The sequence below is a fragment of the Hemitrygon akajei genome, chromosome 4, assembly GCF_048418815.1.
Source record: "Hemitrygon akajei chromosome 4, sHemAka1.3, whole genome shotgun sequence".
NCBI lineage: Eukaryota > Metazoa > Chordata > Chondrichthyes > Myliobatiformes > Dasyatidae > Hemitrygon > Hemitrygon akajei.
The window spans coordinates 65757044-65771757 of NC_133127.1; the positions used below are offsets into that span (position 1 = coordinate 65757044).

The 14714-nt window shown below is 43.8% G+C and overlaps 1 protein-coding gene across 3 annotated transcripts in view; it reads right to left on the minus strand.

Annotated features, from left to right (window-relative positions):
• LOC140726402 (calnexin-like) overlaps positions 1–4490 on the minus strand; it is a 52643-nt gene extending 48153 nt beyond the window's left edge. For 2 of the 3 annotated variants that reach the window (XM_073042736.1, XM_073042734.1), the window contains exon 1: positions 4302–4490. The gene's annotated coding sequence lies outside the window, so the exon portion shown is untranslated. The remainder of the gene's footprint in view (positions 1–4301) is intronic. The other variant, XM_073042733.1, reaches the window with a different exon arrangement.
• Positions 4491–14714: the final 10224 nt, after the last annotated feature.

Genomic DNA, 14714 nt, shown 5'->3' on the forward strand with positions numbered 1-14714 from the left:
AAAAACCAGCCTCCCCTCCATGGAGTCTACTTACATTTCTCAGTGCCTCAGTAAAGCTGGGGGAGGGAGGGGGGGAAAAAGAGAGACAGAGAGAGACTTCTGACCTCACAATTACCTTGCACTTTATTGTCTACTTGCACTCTCTCTGTAAATGTAACACCTTGTCCTACCTCAATGCACCGTTGATCTTGGAAATGGAGAGAATCAGTAGTTTTAAATTCTTTGACCTTATTATCAGAGGATCTGTTCTGGAACCAGCACTTGGGTGGCATCACAATGGCAACAAGAATATGGCTCTACTTTCTTAGAAGCATGCATGGATTTGGCAGGTCACTGACAATTTTGATAAACTTCTATGGATGCACATTGAAGAATATCCTAACTGGTTGCATCAAGGCCTGGTACAGAAACACCAATGCCCAGGAATGTAAAAGTGGTGGATACAGCCTACTCCATCACAGGCAATGCCTTTCCCACCATTGAGTACATTTACATGGTGTGCTACCACACGAAAAACAAAGCATCCACAAAGACACCCACTTCATCATCATGAAGTGTTTCGAGAGGCTTGTCATGAGACATATCAAGACGCTGCTGCCCCCCTCACTGGACCCCCTGCAGTTTGCGTACCGTCCCAAACACTCAACAGACGATGCCATTACCCTTCACCTGGCCCTAACCCACCTGGACAAAAAAAGACAATGTTCCGATGCTGTTCATAGAGTTCAGTTCAGCATTCAACACAATCATCCCTCAGAAACTGACTGGAAAGCTGAGCCTACTGGGCCTAAACACCTCTCTATGCAACTGGACCCTAGACTTCCTGACTGGGAGACCTCAGTCAGTCCTGATTGCGAGCAGCATCTCCAACACCATCACACCAAGCACAGGTCCCCCCCAGGGCTGCGTGCTCAGTCCACTGCTGTTCACTCTGCTGACCCACGACTGTGTTACAACACGCAGCTCGAACCACATCATCAAGTTCGCTGATGACACGACCGTGGTGGGTCTCATCAGCAAGAACGATGAGTCAGCCTACAGAGAGGAGGTGCAGCAGCTAACGGACTGGTGCAGAGCCAACAACCTGTCTCTTAATGTGAATAAAAGAGATGGTTGTTGACTTCAGGAGGGCATGGAGCGACCACTCCCCGCTGAACATTGACGGCTCCTCGGTAGAGATCTTTAAGAGCACCAAATTTCTTGGTGTTCACCTGGCGGAGAATCTCACCTGATCCCTCAACACCAGCTCCATAGCAAAGAAAGCTCAGCAGCGTCTCTACTTTCTGCGAAGGCTGAGGAAAGTCCATCTCCCACCCCCCCTCCTCATCACATTCTACAGGGGTTGTATTGAGAGCATCCTGGGCAGCTGCATCACTGCCTGGTTCGGAAATTGCACCATCTCGGATCGCAAGACCCTGCAGCGGATAGTGAGGTCAGCTGAGAATATCATCAGGGTCTCTCTTCCCGCCATCATGGACATTTACACTACACGCTGCATCCGCAAAGCAAACAGCATTATGAAGTACCCCACGCACCCCTCATGCAATCTCTTCTCCCTCCTGCCGTCTGAGAAAAGGCACTGAAGCATTTGGGCTCTCACGACCAGACTATGTAACAGTTTCTTCCCCCAAGCTATCAGACTCCTCAATACCCAGATCCTGGACTGACATCTTACTGCCCTACTGTCCTGTTTATTATTTATTGTATTGCCTGCACTGTTCTGTGCACTTTATGTAGTCCTGGGTAGATCTGTAGTCTAGTGTAGGTTTTTTTTTATTAAACGTATTTCAGTCTAGTTTTTGTACTGTGTCATGTAACACCATGGTCCTGAAAAACATTGTCTCATTTTTACTATGTACTGTACATAGCAGTTATGGTTGAAATGACAATAAAAGTGACTTGACTCTTCTCACTACTTCAATCATTACTACTCTGAACTGATTCTGTCATCGACAGACTCAGCTTACAATGCTTGTTCTCAGTTATTATTCTCATTTTCAGTTTCTTTCTTTTTCAGATTGGTAGTTTGTCAGCCTTTGTGCATGTATAGTTTTTCATGAAATTCTAATGTATTCCCCCACAAAAAAAAATGAATCCCAAGGTAGTACATACTTTGATAATATACTTTGAACAGTATGAAGTTTCTTTACTGCATCTCAATATGACAATCATAAAACAATTTTAAAAAAATCAATTGTATTACTGGCAATGGTCTGCTCTGATTCAAACAGGAAGAGTGAGTAATTTAAGAATTTAAACATGGCTTCTCTCCCTTACAAATTTTGAAGTATGATGAACCAAAGTAGGTCAACAAGCAATGGGCAAGCTGGTGGTAGAATTTAGGACGAATTAAATTTTGGTAAGATGTGGGATGGAAAGCCAGCTTAGAATTGTTGACGCAAAGAGACACAAGTGTTTGCAATGAGGCTTTTAGAATTAGAAATAGATGCTCTGGAAACTAAATTAGATATTTAAAGTTCAAAGCCAAATTACATACACATCACCACATGCAACCCCGAGATTCTTTTTCCTGTGGAAAATCTATACATTGGTAACTGTAAACAGGATCAATTAAAAAGCAAGAGAATAGAAGACAACTGTTGAAATGCAACTATAAATAAATAGCAATAAATAACAAGAGCATGTAATAAGATAAAGAGCCCTTAAAATGAGATCATTGGTTGTGGAAACATCTCAATAGATAAGTGTAATTATCCTATTTTGTTCAAGAGCCTGATGTTTGAGGGGCAGTAACTGTTCTTAAACCTGGTGGTGAGGGTGCAACTTCCAGTCAAATTTCTTTATAACCGAAGTACTTCTGAACTGTAGTCAGTGTAGTCTAGGAAACACAGCAGCTAATTAGCTCACACCAAGTTCTACAAAACAAGTGATCAGTTATTCTGCCATTGGTGATGAGATAAGAAAAAAAATTCATCAGGACAGTGAGAGAACTCCAGCTCTATCTTTCTTTTGATAGTATGCTATGGCATCTTTACTCCAGGTATCTCCATGGAGCCTCAGTTTCATGCTTTACATAAGGGACATAACTTCTTGGTAATGCAGTAAGTACTCCACCAGAATGCTACTGAAAATTCTAGAGTTAAGCTTGAACCCACCTACGTGACTTATTTAGACGCCAAGATTCAACACATCAAACTGAAAACAGGACCACTAGGCTGATCAATGAAAAAGCAGTAGAGGATAACAAATGTAGTTTACTATGAAATTGAGGAAAGTTTGATGCATTATAACATTACAGAATGTCATCTGCAACTTTGATCAAATTGGCTGTCATTGCTTTAACAATAATAGAACATTGAGTCAAACATTTGAGTTCCAAGCAGTGTCTGTTGAAAGAGGAACAGATTTAACATTTCACATGATGCCACTTTAGCAGAACAGTAAAACTGCACTACAGAGGAAAATACTGAAAAGGTTAAGAAGCACTCATGAAACAGCATCACTTAACCAGAATTTACAATTCTCCCCATCCCCCAACTTCTGCAACAGTACCATATTTTCCATTTCCAGATGGCAGACACTAACTAGCTAAATTATACATAGTGCAAGCAATTGAAGTAATCACTTCAACCCTAAGGGCTAAATTTACTTTGCTAACTTTTTATTTTATTGCTAGTTAAAGGATAAATATCATCGCATTTGAGTTGAATCACCAACCAGGACTTGACTACACAATCTGACCAATTACATTTACTTTAAAGCAAATTTTATCGAATCAGATCTTGCAGTATATGGCAAATTGCTGCTGCATACAGCCACAAAAGGCTGTGAAATGAAATACAGAATAGCGAGGCCCACCCAAGGCCTTCTTCTGATAACATAGCAGACTGCCGATTGTCCATTTTGCCATTGACATCTATGCCCTTATCAATTTTTCACAAGCATATTTTTATTAACATCTTCAGCTTTTAATCTTTCCCTTATTCACATCCAGCTGATTACAAATATCCCACCCCACAAAGAAAATTATAAACATACTATAGTGGCTCTGCAATAAATATTTAAGTCATTATCATCGCTTCATTATTAAAAAAAGTATCACTAACAGACGGCTTGTAAGAAAACTAAAAAGCTCACTAACAGTGAATAATAATTGGTTAAACATCAGGGATTTTAATTTACAGCACACAGTCCAGTTTAGAAATGAATGGAAATGGAGACTGCAGACCTGCAGCAAACCCTGCGGAAAATGTTCAGCCGGAAAGCGGGATCTTGTACCTCAAGCTAGTCACTAACTCCCTCCCCATGCACGAATCTTAATTCTTCACTATATTACTTACAAGGTGACAACGCGCTGCTTTTCTTTTCGACCACTTTTTTCTTCACTCTCCCGTTACCTCTCGTCCCCGTTTCTCATTTATAACCGCCAGACCCTGCTGCGCATGCGCGCTGCACGCAGCGGCAGACGTCAGGTTCAAACGGCAAAGAGAGCGGGCGGGCGGGCAGCCGGTCGGTGTCCGAGCTCGGCTCGGCTCGGATCGGATCGGCTCGGCTCGGCTCGGCTCGGCTCGGCTCGCCCCGGCCGGTCGAGGTTACCGGAAGGATGCGAGGGGTCACGGGAAGAGAACAATTGGTCGGCACGGTGCAAGTGCATAGCTCGGCTGATGGCGGGTCGGTGACCTGGTGATACAGGAAACAGTTCATACGATTTAAAGTGGGACGTGGGGGTGGTGCTGGAGAAGTAAGGTGAATAAAGGCGTGTGTATGGCAGGAGGGAATGACAGATCGTGAGGGAGTGCACAGGAAGCGGATGCCTGTGACCACGGGAAGGGGGTGTCTACTTGGTAAAGGAGAAGGAAGTCTAGGCGTAGGAGGTGGGTATGGAAGGACTGTGCCTGACTGTGGGCACAGGAAATGGTTATTGGCAGCGGTTTGTCTATCTGGGCATGTGAGTAGGAGGGGATGTCTGACAAGGCACTAGAGAATGTGTCTCAGTGTGGGCATTGAAGGAGAGTTCTTAGTGGGGAGGGATGGTGGGCAGAGTGTGTAATGAAGTATGGCAGTGGAGGAGTTATAGGGGTTGGAATGCAGTTGGGTGTGGCCGTAGGAGGAGGGTGTATAGTGGGATCTGAGTACTAGTGGGGATTCTCCAGGAGTGCAGGATGAGGATGGGAGGAGGGTGTAAGATGTGGTGCAGTTATGAGAGGAGGTTCTGCTACAAACTGGATGTGGAAAGTGTACATTACAGGGTTGGGCAACGAGGGATGAAAGATGATTAAGTGAGGTGGGAATGGTGACTGTCCAGTGAGGGGTAGCACCTCTGGTGAAGGGGCTTTCTGGGTCTATTTTGGGGCAGCTCACTCACTCTTGGTCCCCACCAGTGACCCGACTCTCCCCTGTGGCTCCCAAGTAGCTGATTCCATGCGACAGTGGCCATCACCCAGGTTAACCAGGTGAGGGTAGCTGACAGCCTCACACCCCAGTGAGCTAGAGACATGCTTGTCCTAGTGTGCAAAGTCAGCTCAGGTGGACTGGATGGATGAGTGAGATCCAACGGCCAGGAAGGTGGAACTACGACGCTGCGTGGAGAGCAAAGGGCATGACGAGGGCACAGAAGATGTCATGGTCATCTAGTGCAACCTAGGAAGGCCCAGGTTTGTGACACTTGTTCGTACCACAGGACTCAGGCTTCTGAGGTCGAGAGAGTGGAAGTGCCCCGGTGCAATGGCTTTTCCATTTTAAAATCTCTCCTGCCACGTTTCCTGTCATTGTCAGAGATGATGGACAACTACCACAATCTCCAGCATCAGGTTTATTATCACTGACATACATTGTGAAATTTGTTGTTTTCCGGCAACAGTCAGTGCAAGGTATAACAATTACTATAAGTTACAGTAAATAAATATTCCAAAAGAAGAATAGCAAGGTGGTGTTCGGAAATGTGATGGTGAAGTGGAAGGAACTGTCAGTTCCACCTTCCTGGCCGTTGGATCTCACTAGATCTCATCCACCCAGTCCACCTGAGCTGAAGGAACTGTAGCACCTCTCTGGTGATAATGAGACCCAGATGGTAAGGGTCCTTAATGACGGATGCCACCTTCTCGAGGTGCCACCTTTTGAAGATGCCCTCAATAGTGGGAAGGGTTGTGCCCATGTTGGAGCCGGCTGAATTTACAACTCTCTGTAGCCTCTTTTAATCCTGCCCCATTTGAGTCTTCATTCGAGGCAAAGGTACAACCAGTCAGACTGCTCTCCATTGTATATGGAAATACGCAGGAGTCTTCAAATCTCCTCAAACTTCTAATCAAGTATTGCCTGCTGGTGTGCCTTGTCCACGATTGGCTGAGTATTTGCTCAGCCAGTCAGGCAGCTTTTCTGTGGAAAGAGGAAACCTTTGAATAGTGGATTCTGCCTAGTACATCATGGGTAAAGCTCTCCAACCATTGAGCACATCTACATGAAATGCTGTTGTAGGCGAGCTGCATCCATCATCAGAGACCCCCACCATCATGGCCATGCTCTCTTCTTGGTGCAGCCATCTGGTAGAAGATACAAGAGCCTCAGGACTTGCAGCACCAGATTCAAGAACAGTTTCTACCCCTCAACCATCAGGCTCTTGAATAAAAGGGGATAACCATACAGACCTCCCTCATTATTGAAAAGTTCCCACAACCAACAATCTCACTTTAAGGACTTTATCTCGTTATCTCATGTTCTTGTTATTTATTGCTTTTTATATATTTACATTTGCAGTTTGTAGTCTTCTGCACTCTGGTTGATATTTCATTGATCTTGTTATAGTTACTATGACCATATATGTACTTTGATAATAAAAGTTACTTTGAAATGGAGTTAACACTTTTGGTCATTGATCCTTCTTCACAAAAACCATGTAGCTGTGATGGCACATGGGCATGTCATAGATGGCTATTTATATTCTTTCAGCTTAACAGTGGAGACCTGAGGGAAGAGGCATTGTACTACTAAGACCCTGCTTTTGAGTCCTCGGACAGCCTTTGGAGGCAAAGCTGGGGTAGAGTTTTAATGTGAATTTATCTGATCTATTCTCCTTTGATTTGAGTTGAATTCCATAAACTGTATCTGCTCCCTCAGCTTCAATGTAGGCTTGGGAAATATTCACTTGAAATTGGTTGCTGACCTTCATAAAAAATAAAATATTGTTTTAAATTTTATTAATATATACAGGAACTGATATTCACCTGGGTCTTTGCACACAACCTCAAGTTCGAATTTTTGAACAATGATTGAAAGTGTTTGAAATATTCAGCAGATCAGTCAGAGTCTGGTGAAAGAAACAGGTAACATTTTAAGGGAATGGATTTAGATTTTAAACTTTTTTCTTTCACCATTGTTGTTCGTGGGCTTTTTAATGCATTTCCCACACTTCATTTTAATTCATATTTCTAACAGCTACAGTAGTTTTTCTGAATTCCTGTACTGTGGTTTGTAGTGTAGTTATGCCCATGGAGAAGATCTCACAGTTGGCACATCCATTAATCAGATTTCCTGTGCATCTGCAGTTCTGAGAATAGATATCACTGCTGCAGATTCTTACAAGGAAGGCAACATCTTCTGTTCCTGGTGCAGTACCAATGTATCCTTTATCCAGAAGTTTGGGCTGCAACACAGCTGCCATTGTTTGCTGTCACTTTCAACTGCAATGAGAAAGACGAAAAGGACTTTGGGAGCATGTATTACACTGGGCTGAATTTGACGTACAAACAGTCCCTTTCCATCTGCACTTGTTCACAGTGGAGGTGTTTTAGATTTTTCATACTGAGGGGGAGCTTCTTCATTCAGAGGTGGTGTGAGTGTGGATGGGAAAGGTATGGAGGACTGTGGTCTAGGTACAGGTCAATGGAACTAAGCAGAGTAATAGTTCAGCACATACTAGATGGACCAAAAGGCTTGTTTCTGTGCTGTAGTGCTTGTAAGTATTCAATTACAGGTGGCTGGCCAGATTGATTGTAGTTGAATATTTTTAAGTGGCAGAAATTATAAGCCATGATGATTTTGAATGGCCTTCTGCCTACAATGTTTCTCACAACTTGTGCCTGTTCCATTTGGTTCATTGTAAATAACATGCCTCCCAATTACAGCACAAATAGCAGCAAGGGTTGGTCGGAAAACATCAGTGTGAGAGATCTGTGCATTTTATACATGAGCAAGGAAACCTCTTGGGAATGATATTATCAAATGAAGCAATATTCATATTGAGCACAGCTTAGATGAAGCACTGAAGGCAGCTTATACACATTTTGTGTGAAAGAACAAAAATGAAAGGAACTACATTGATCTTGTCTTTGCTGTTCCAGAAATATCTACATAATAGTATATTGGAAGTGACTGTTGAACAAACCTTGCCTGAAGTGAAAGCAATTTCAGTTACATGACAATATAAGATTTAGCAATTTAACCTGTGGCATACATAAAGCAACGTTAGCATTTGGTAACAATACATTTATGAACCAAAACAATCTGTAATCTCATAGCCTGGCAGAACTGCATTTGGTTCCTTGACTTACTCAACAGGAGATCAGTCTGTGCAGATAAGAAAAAATAACATATTCCCCCTGTTGGCAGGCATCACTGGTGCACCTTAAGGATGCCTGCTTCGCCCACTACCCTACTCTCTGCACCCATAACTCTGTAGCTAGGTACAGCTCAAAAACCATCTATAAATTTGCCGATGGCACAACTATTGTTGGCAAAATTTCAGATGGCGATGAGGAGTGAGATGGATCAGCTGGTTGAGTGGTGTTACCACAGCAACCTTGCACTCACTTGTCAGTGAGACCAAGGAATTGATTGTGGACTTCAAGAAGAGGAAGTTGGGGGAACACACACCAGTCCTCACTGAGGGATCAGCAGTGGAAAAAGTGAGCAAACTCCTGATGAAATATAGCTGATAGCAGCTATGTTTCATTGGGAGTTTAAAGAGACTTGGTATATCACCAAAAACACTCTCAGATTTCTACAGATGTACAGTGGAGAGAATTGTAACTGGTTGCGTTACCGTCTGGTATTAGTACAGGATTAGAAAAAGCTGCAGAAAATGGTAGACTCGGTCTGCTCCATCATTGGCAGCAGTCTCCCCAGGAACGAGAACATGTTCAAAAGGCCGCTTCCATCATTAAGGGCACCCATCACCCAGGACATGCACTCTCCTCTTTTCTACCATCAAGGAGGTATAGGAACCTGAAGAGACCCACAACATGTTTTGGGAACTTTTTGCCCTGAGCTGTCAGATTTCTGAATGGACAATGAACCCATGAACACTACCTCATTACTTTTTCCTCTCTTTTTGCACTACTTATTTAATGTCTTTATATATACTTACGTTCATTGTTTTTTATTATGTGTTACATGGTACTGCTGCTGCAAAACATATGCCAGTGAAATTAAACCTGGTTAACTCTCCTTCCTCATTATGCTCAAGCTAGATGACTCTTGCAGTTATATTTGAAACTACAGGACTGTGCAAAAGTTTGAGGCACCCTAGCTGTATGTACAGTGCCTATAGAAAATATTCATGTTTTATTGTTTTACAACATTGAATCACAGTGAATTTAATTTGGAAACAAGAAAATCTGCAGATGCTGGAAATCCAAGCAATGCACACAAAATGCTGGAGGAACTTCGCAGACCAGGAAGCATCTCTGGGGTAAAAGTATAGTCTGTGGGACTGGAAGAAAAAAAGATGAGTAGATTTAAAAGGTTTGGGTTGGGGAGAGAGAAACAGAAGGTGATAGGTTTCATCCCTGGGAGGGGGAGGGATGAAATGGAGAGCTGGGAAGTTGATTGCTGAAAGAGATACAGGGCTGGAGAAGGGGGAATCCATTAGAAGACAGAAGGCGGTGAAAGAAAGAGGGAGGCTATGTGCATGCAAGGAGATGAGAGAGGGAAAAGGGGATGGGGAATGGTGAGAGTGGGGTGAGCATTACCGGAAGGTCAAGAAATCAATGTTCATGCCATCAGGTTGGAGGTACCCAGATGGAATATAATGTGTTGTTCCTCCAGACTGAGTGTGGCCTCATTGTGACAGTAGAGGAGGCCATGGATTGCCATATCGGAATGGGAAATGGAATTATTCTGGAGTTCCTGCTTCTGACAGATGGAGTGTAGGTGCTTGCTAAAGCTGTCGATCTGCCTCTCTGTCAGAGGACTTTAGGTTCAGAGTAAGGGAATAACTGTCAAACACAGTTTACTTAAGATTGTATATTATTTATTAGCAAGCTTGTGTCTCAGTTGATACTACAGAGCGCCTGCTCATAGACCCTGGAAAATCTGTAATCAAGTGAGCCCCAAGCACTGTCTGGGCTACTTGTTAAACATTCATTATCATATAGTACTCTGATCATTGTGTGGTATCCTTGATTAGTGATTACACAAAGCAGCTTTCTCATGCAACAAGTACTCGTTTATTCCTTAGGTATCTTTCAACATTATTCTTACAGAGTGACTAGTCAAGCTGCAAATAAGTCAGTTAGGGTTTAGCCCTTTGAATTCTGTATATAATTCCTCAAAGCAATCTCCCAATCTATGCTGAGCGTCACCAATGTACAGGAGGCCATGCCGAGAGCATCGGATACAGTACATAACCCCAACAGACTCACAGGTGAAGTGTCACCTCACCTGGAAGGACTGTGTGGAGCCCTGAAGGGTAATGAGGGAGGAGGTGTTGGATTTAATTTGGCTTTTTTTTGACACTGACGAACATAAAAAGACTCTTTCATGTCAAAGTGTAAACTCTCCTTATTATGCTCAAGCTAGATGACTCTTGCAAAGTCTAAACTGACTACAAATATAAAACACAAAATAATTGACTGCATAGATATTCACCCCCTTCAAGTCAGCATGCACCTTTGGCAGCAATTTCAGCCTTGAGTCTGTGTGGATTGGTTTTTCCCCCATTCTTCACAAAACTGCTCAAGCTCTGATTGCATGAGGATTTTGAGTGAACAGCCCTTTTTAAGTCCAGCCACAAATTCTCAATTGGATTGAGGTCTGAACTCTGACTTGGCCACTCCAGGGCGTTAACTTTGTTTTTAAGCTATTCCTGTGTAGCTTTGGCTTTATGCTTGGGGTTATTGCCTTGGTGGAAAACAAATCTTCTCTTTAGTCGCAGTTCTCTTGCCATCTGCATCAGGTTTTCCTCCAGGATTTCCCCATATTTTGGTGCATTAATTTTACCCTCTACCTTCACAAGCCTTCCAGGGCCTTCTGTAGTGAAGCATCCCGATAGCATGATGCAGCCACCACCGTGCTTCACGGTAGGGATGGTGTGTTTTTGATGATGTGTGGTGTTTGGCATATGCCAAACATAGAATTTAGTTCAATGGCCAAAAATCTCAACTTTGGTTTCATTAGACCATGGAACCTTCTTCCAGCTCACATCAGTCTCCCACATGCCTTCTGTCAACTCTAGCCAAGATTTCATGTGAGGTTTTTTCAACGGGGGCTTTCTCTTTGCCAGTCTCCTGTAAATCTGTGACTGGTGAAGCACCCAGACAACAGTTGTATGCGCAGATTCTCCCACCTGACAGCAAGTAAGGTAATTTGGTACCAAGCAATTGGTTTAATGATCATTACAGAATATTTCCCTGGTGCTTCCCACTCCTTCCCCCTCCCTTCTCCCTGCCCACTTTCAGTCCGCAATAGAGACCCATATCAGATTCAGGTTTATCATCACTCACGTGTCATGATTTTTTTTGCAGCAGCAGTACAATGTAATGCCTAAAATGACAACAGTACTGTTCGAAAGTCTTGGGCAGCCTATCTATATATATGTGCTTAGGACTGCTGCAGAGTACTGTATATGCTTGCAGAGTTACATGGTGTATAATGTTAATTGAAGCCTTAACTAAAATATCAGGCCAAACCTCTAAATTTTAGATCTAGCTTCTAGAGACAATCCAGCCATGAAAAATTGTTCCCACACCCCGCACTTCCCGTTTCTACCTCCTACCCAAGATCCACAGACCTGCCTGTCCGGGTAGACCTATTGTCTCAGCTTGCTCCTGCCCCACCGAACTCATCTCTGCATACCTGGACACTGTCTTATCCCCCCTTGTTGAATCTCTTACCACCTATGTTCGTGACACGCTTTGAATTTTTTCAATAATTTTAAGTTCCCTGCCCCCCACCGCCTTATTTTCACCATGGACTTCCAGTCCCTATATACCTCCATCCCCCACCAGGACGGTCTCGAAGCTCTTCGCTTCTTTTTGGATTCCAGATCTAACCAATTCCCCTCTACCACCACTCTCCTCCGTCTAGCGGAATTAGTTCTTACTCTCAATAATTTCTCCTTTGGCTCCTCCCACTTCCTCCAAACCAAGGGTTTAGCCATGGGCACCCGTATGGGTCCCAGTTATGCCTGCCTTTTTGTTGGCTTTGTGGAACAGTCCACGTTCCAAGTCTATACGGGTATCCATCCCTCTCTTTTCCTTCGCTACATCGACGACTGCATTGGCGCTGCCTCCTGCATGCATGCTGAGCTTGTTGACTTCATTAACTTTGCCTCCAACTTTCACCCTGCCCTCAAATTTACCTGGTCCATTTCCGTCACCTCCCTCTCCTTTCTTGATCTTTCTGTTTCCATCTCTGGAGACGGCTTATCTACTGATATCTAGTATAAGCCTACAGTCTCCCACAGCTACCTGGACTATTCCTCTTCCCACCCTGTCTCTTGCAAAAATGCTATCCCCTTCTCACAATTCCTCCGTCTCCACCGCATCTGCTCTCAGGATGAGGCTTTTCATTCCAGGATGAAGGAGATGTCTTCCTTTTTTAAACAAAGGGGCTTCCCTTCTTCCACCATCAACTCTGCTCTCAAACGCATCTCTCCCATTTCCCGCACATCTGCCCTCACCCCATCCACCCACTACCCCACTCGGGATAGGGTTCCCCTTGTCCTCACCTACCACCCCACCAGCCTTCAGGTCCAATGTATAATTCTCCGTAACTTCCGCCACCTCCAACAGGATCTCACTACCAAGCACATCTTTCCCTCCCCCCCCCACTTCTGCTTTCTGCAGGGATCGCTCCCTACGTGACTCCCTTGTCCACTCGTCCCCCCCATCCCTTCCCACCGATCTCCCTCCTGGTACTTATCCTTGTAAGCGGAACAAGTGCTACACCTGCCCTTACACTTCCTCCCTCACCACCATTCAGGGCCCCAGACAGTCCTTCCAGGTGAGGCGACACCTCACCTGTGAGTCGGCTGGTGTGGTATACTTAGTCCGGTGCTCCCAGTGTGGCCTTTTATACATTGGTGAGACCCGACGCAGACTGGGACACCGTTTCGCTGAACACCTACGCTCGGTCCACCAGAAAAAGCAGGATCGCCCAGTAGCCACACATTTTAATTCCACGTCCCATTCCCATTCTGATATGTCTATCCTTGGCCTCCTCTACTGTCAAGATGAAGCCACACTCAGGTTGGAGGAACAATACCTTATATACTGGCTGGTAACTTCCGTTAATTCCCCTCCTCCCCTTCTTACCCCATCCCTGACATATTTAGGTTTTTTCTCTCTCTCTGCCCATCACTCTGCCTGTTCTCTATCTCCCTCTGGTGCTCCCCCCTCCTTTCTTTCTCCCGAGGCCTCCTGTCCCATGATCCTTTCCCTTCTCCAGCTCTGTATCACTTTCGCCAATCACCTTTCCAGCTTTTAGCTTCATCCCACCCCCTCCGGTCTTCTCCTATCATTTCGCATTTCCCCCTCCCCCCACTACTTTCAAATCTCTTACTATCTTTCCTTTCGGTTAGTCCTGACGAAGGGTCTCAGCCCAAAACATCGACAGTGCTTCTCCTTACAGATGCTGCCTGGCCTGCTGTGTTCCACCAACATTTTGTGTGTGTTGTATGAAAGATTGAGGGAGCTTTTATCAAAGATTTCAAGAATCTCTTAAAAAATCGCATGCAATATGACTGTATTTCTTGGTAGGATATGATTTCAGTTAGTTGGTTGGATCATCTATTTCACTCGTGAGCTCATGAGCCACCCATCCAATTAATCAGAACTAAGTTGATTGAGAATACATATTTATTACTCCTTTTTAAAGATGCTAAGAGGAATTAATATTTGCCATGCTTAGCACTGGGATGGTGAAGCTGTTGTGTGGCATTACTTAAAGAATAGAGCAAATCCCTCTGGAATTCTTAGTTTATATCAGAATTAGCAAGTTTTGATACAGGTTTTAACATCTGTAATATTCTATGCAATCAGGATCTCAGACCAAAACATCAACCGTTCATTTCCCTGTATAGATGCTGCCTGACCTGCTTCCTCCAGTATTTTGCGTGTGTTGCTCAAGATTTCTAGCATCTGCACCATCTCTTGTATCTCCTTCAAACGAAGTTGTTTTCTCTTGAAACTGTACGTTGGTTTCTTTTTCCACAGATGCTGCCTGAGCTGTTAAGCATTTCCAACACTTTTTAATTTCAGATTTCCTATTTCTGGAGTTTAAAAAAATTGATTTTCATCCTTAAGATAATTTTGAAAGGGAATGGGAGTTCCTCCAGGGAAATTCCTAACTGATAACACCTAAAGTAAAATCTTTAAGCACAGAACTGGTATTATTAATCTCTGTATTTTTGTGCTAAAAGTGAAAAATCGTTCAGAGTCCCAGTAACAACTACTAAGTGCATGCATTTGAGTATTCGGTGGCAGTCAGGCTCTGATGTGATGTCCTTCACAGAAACAAATAACTTCACCACGGAAGAG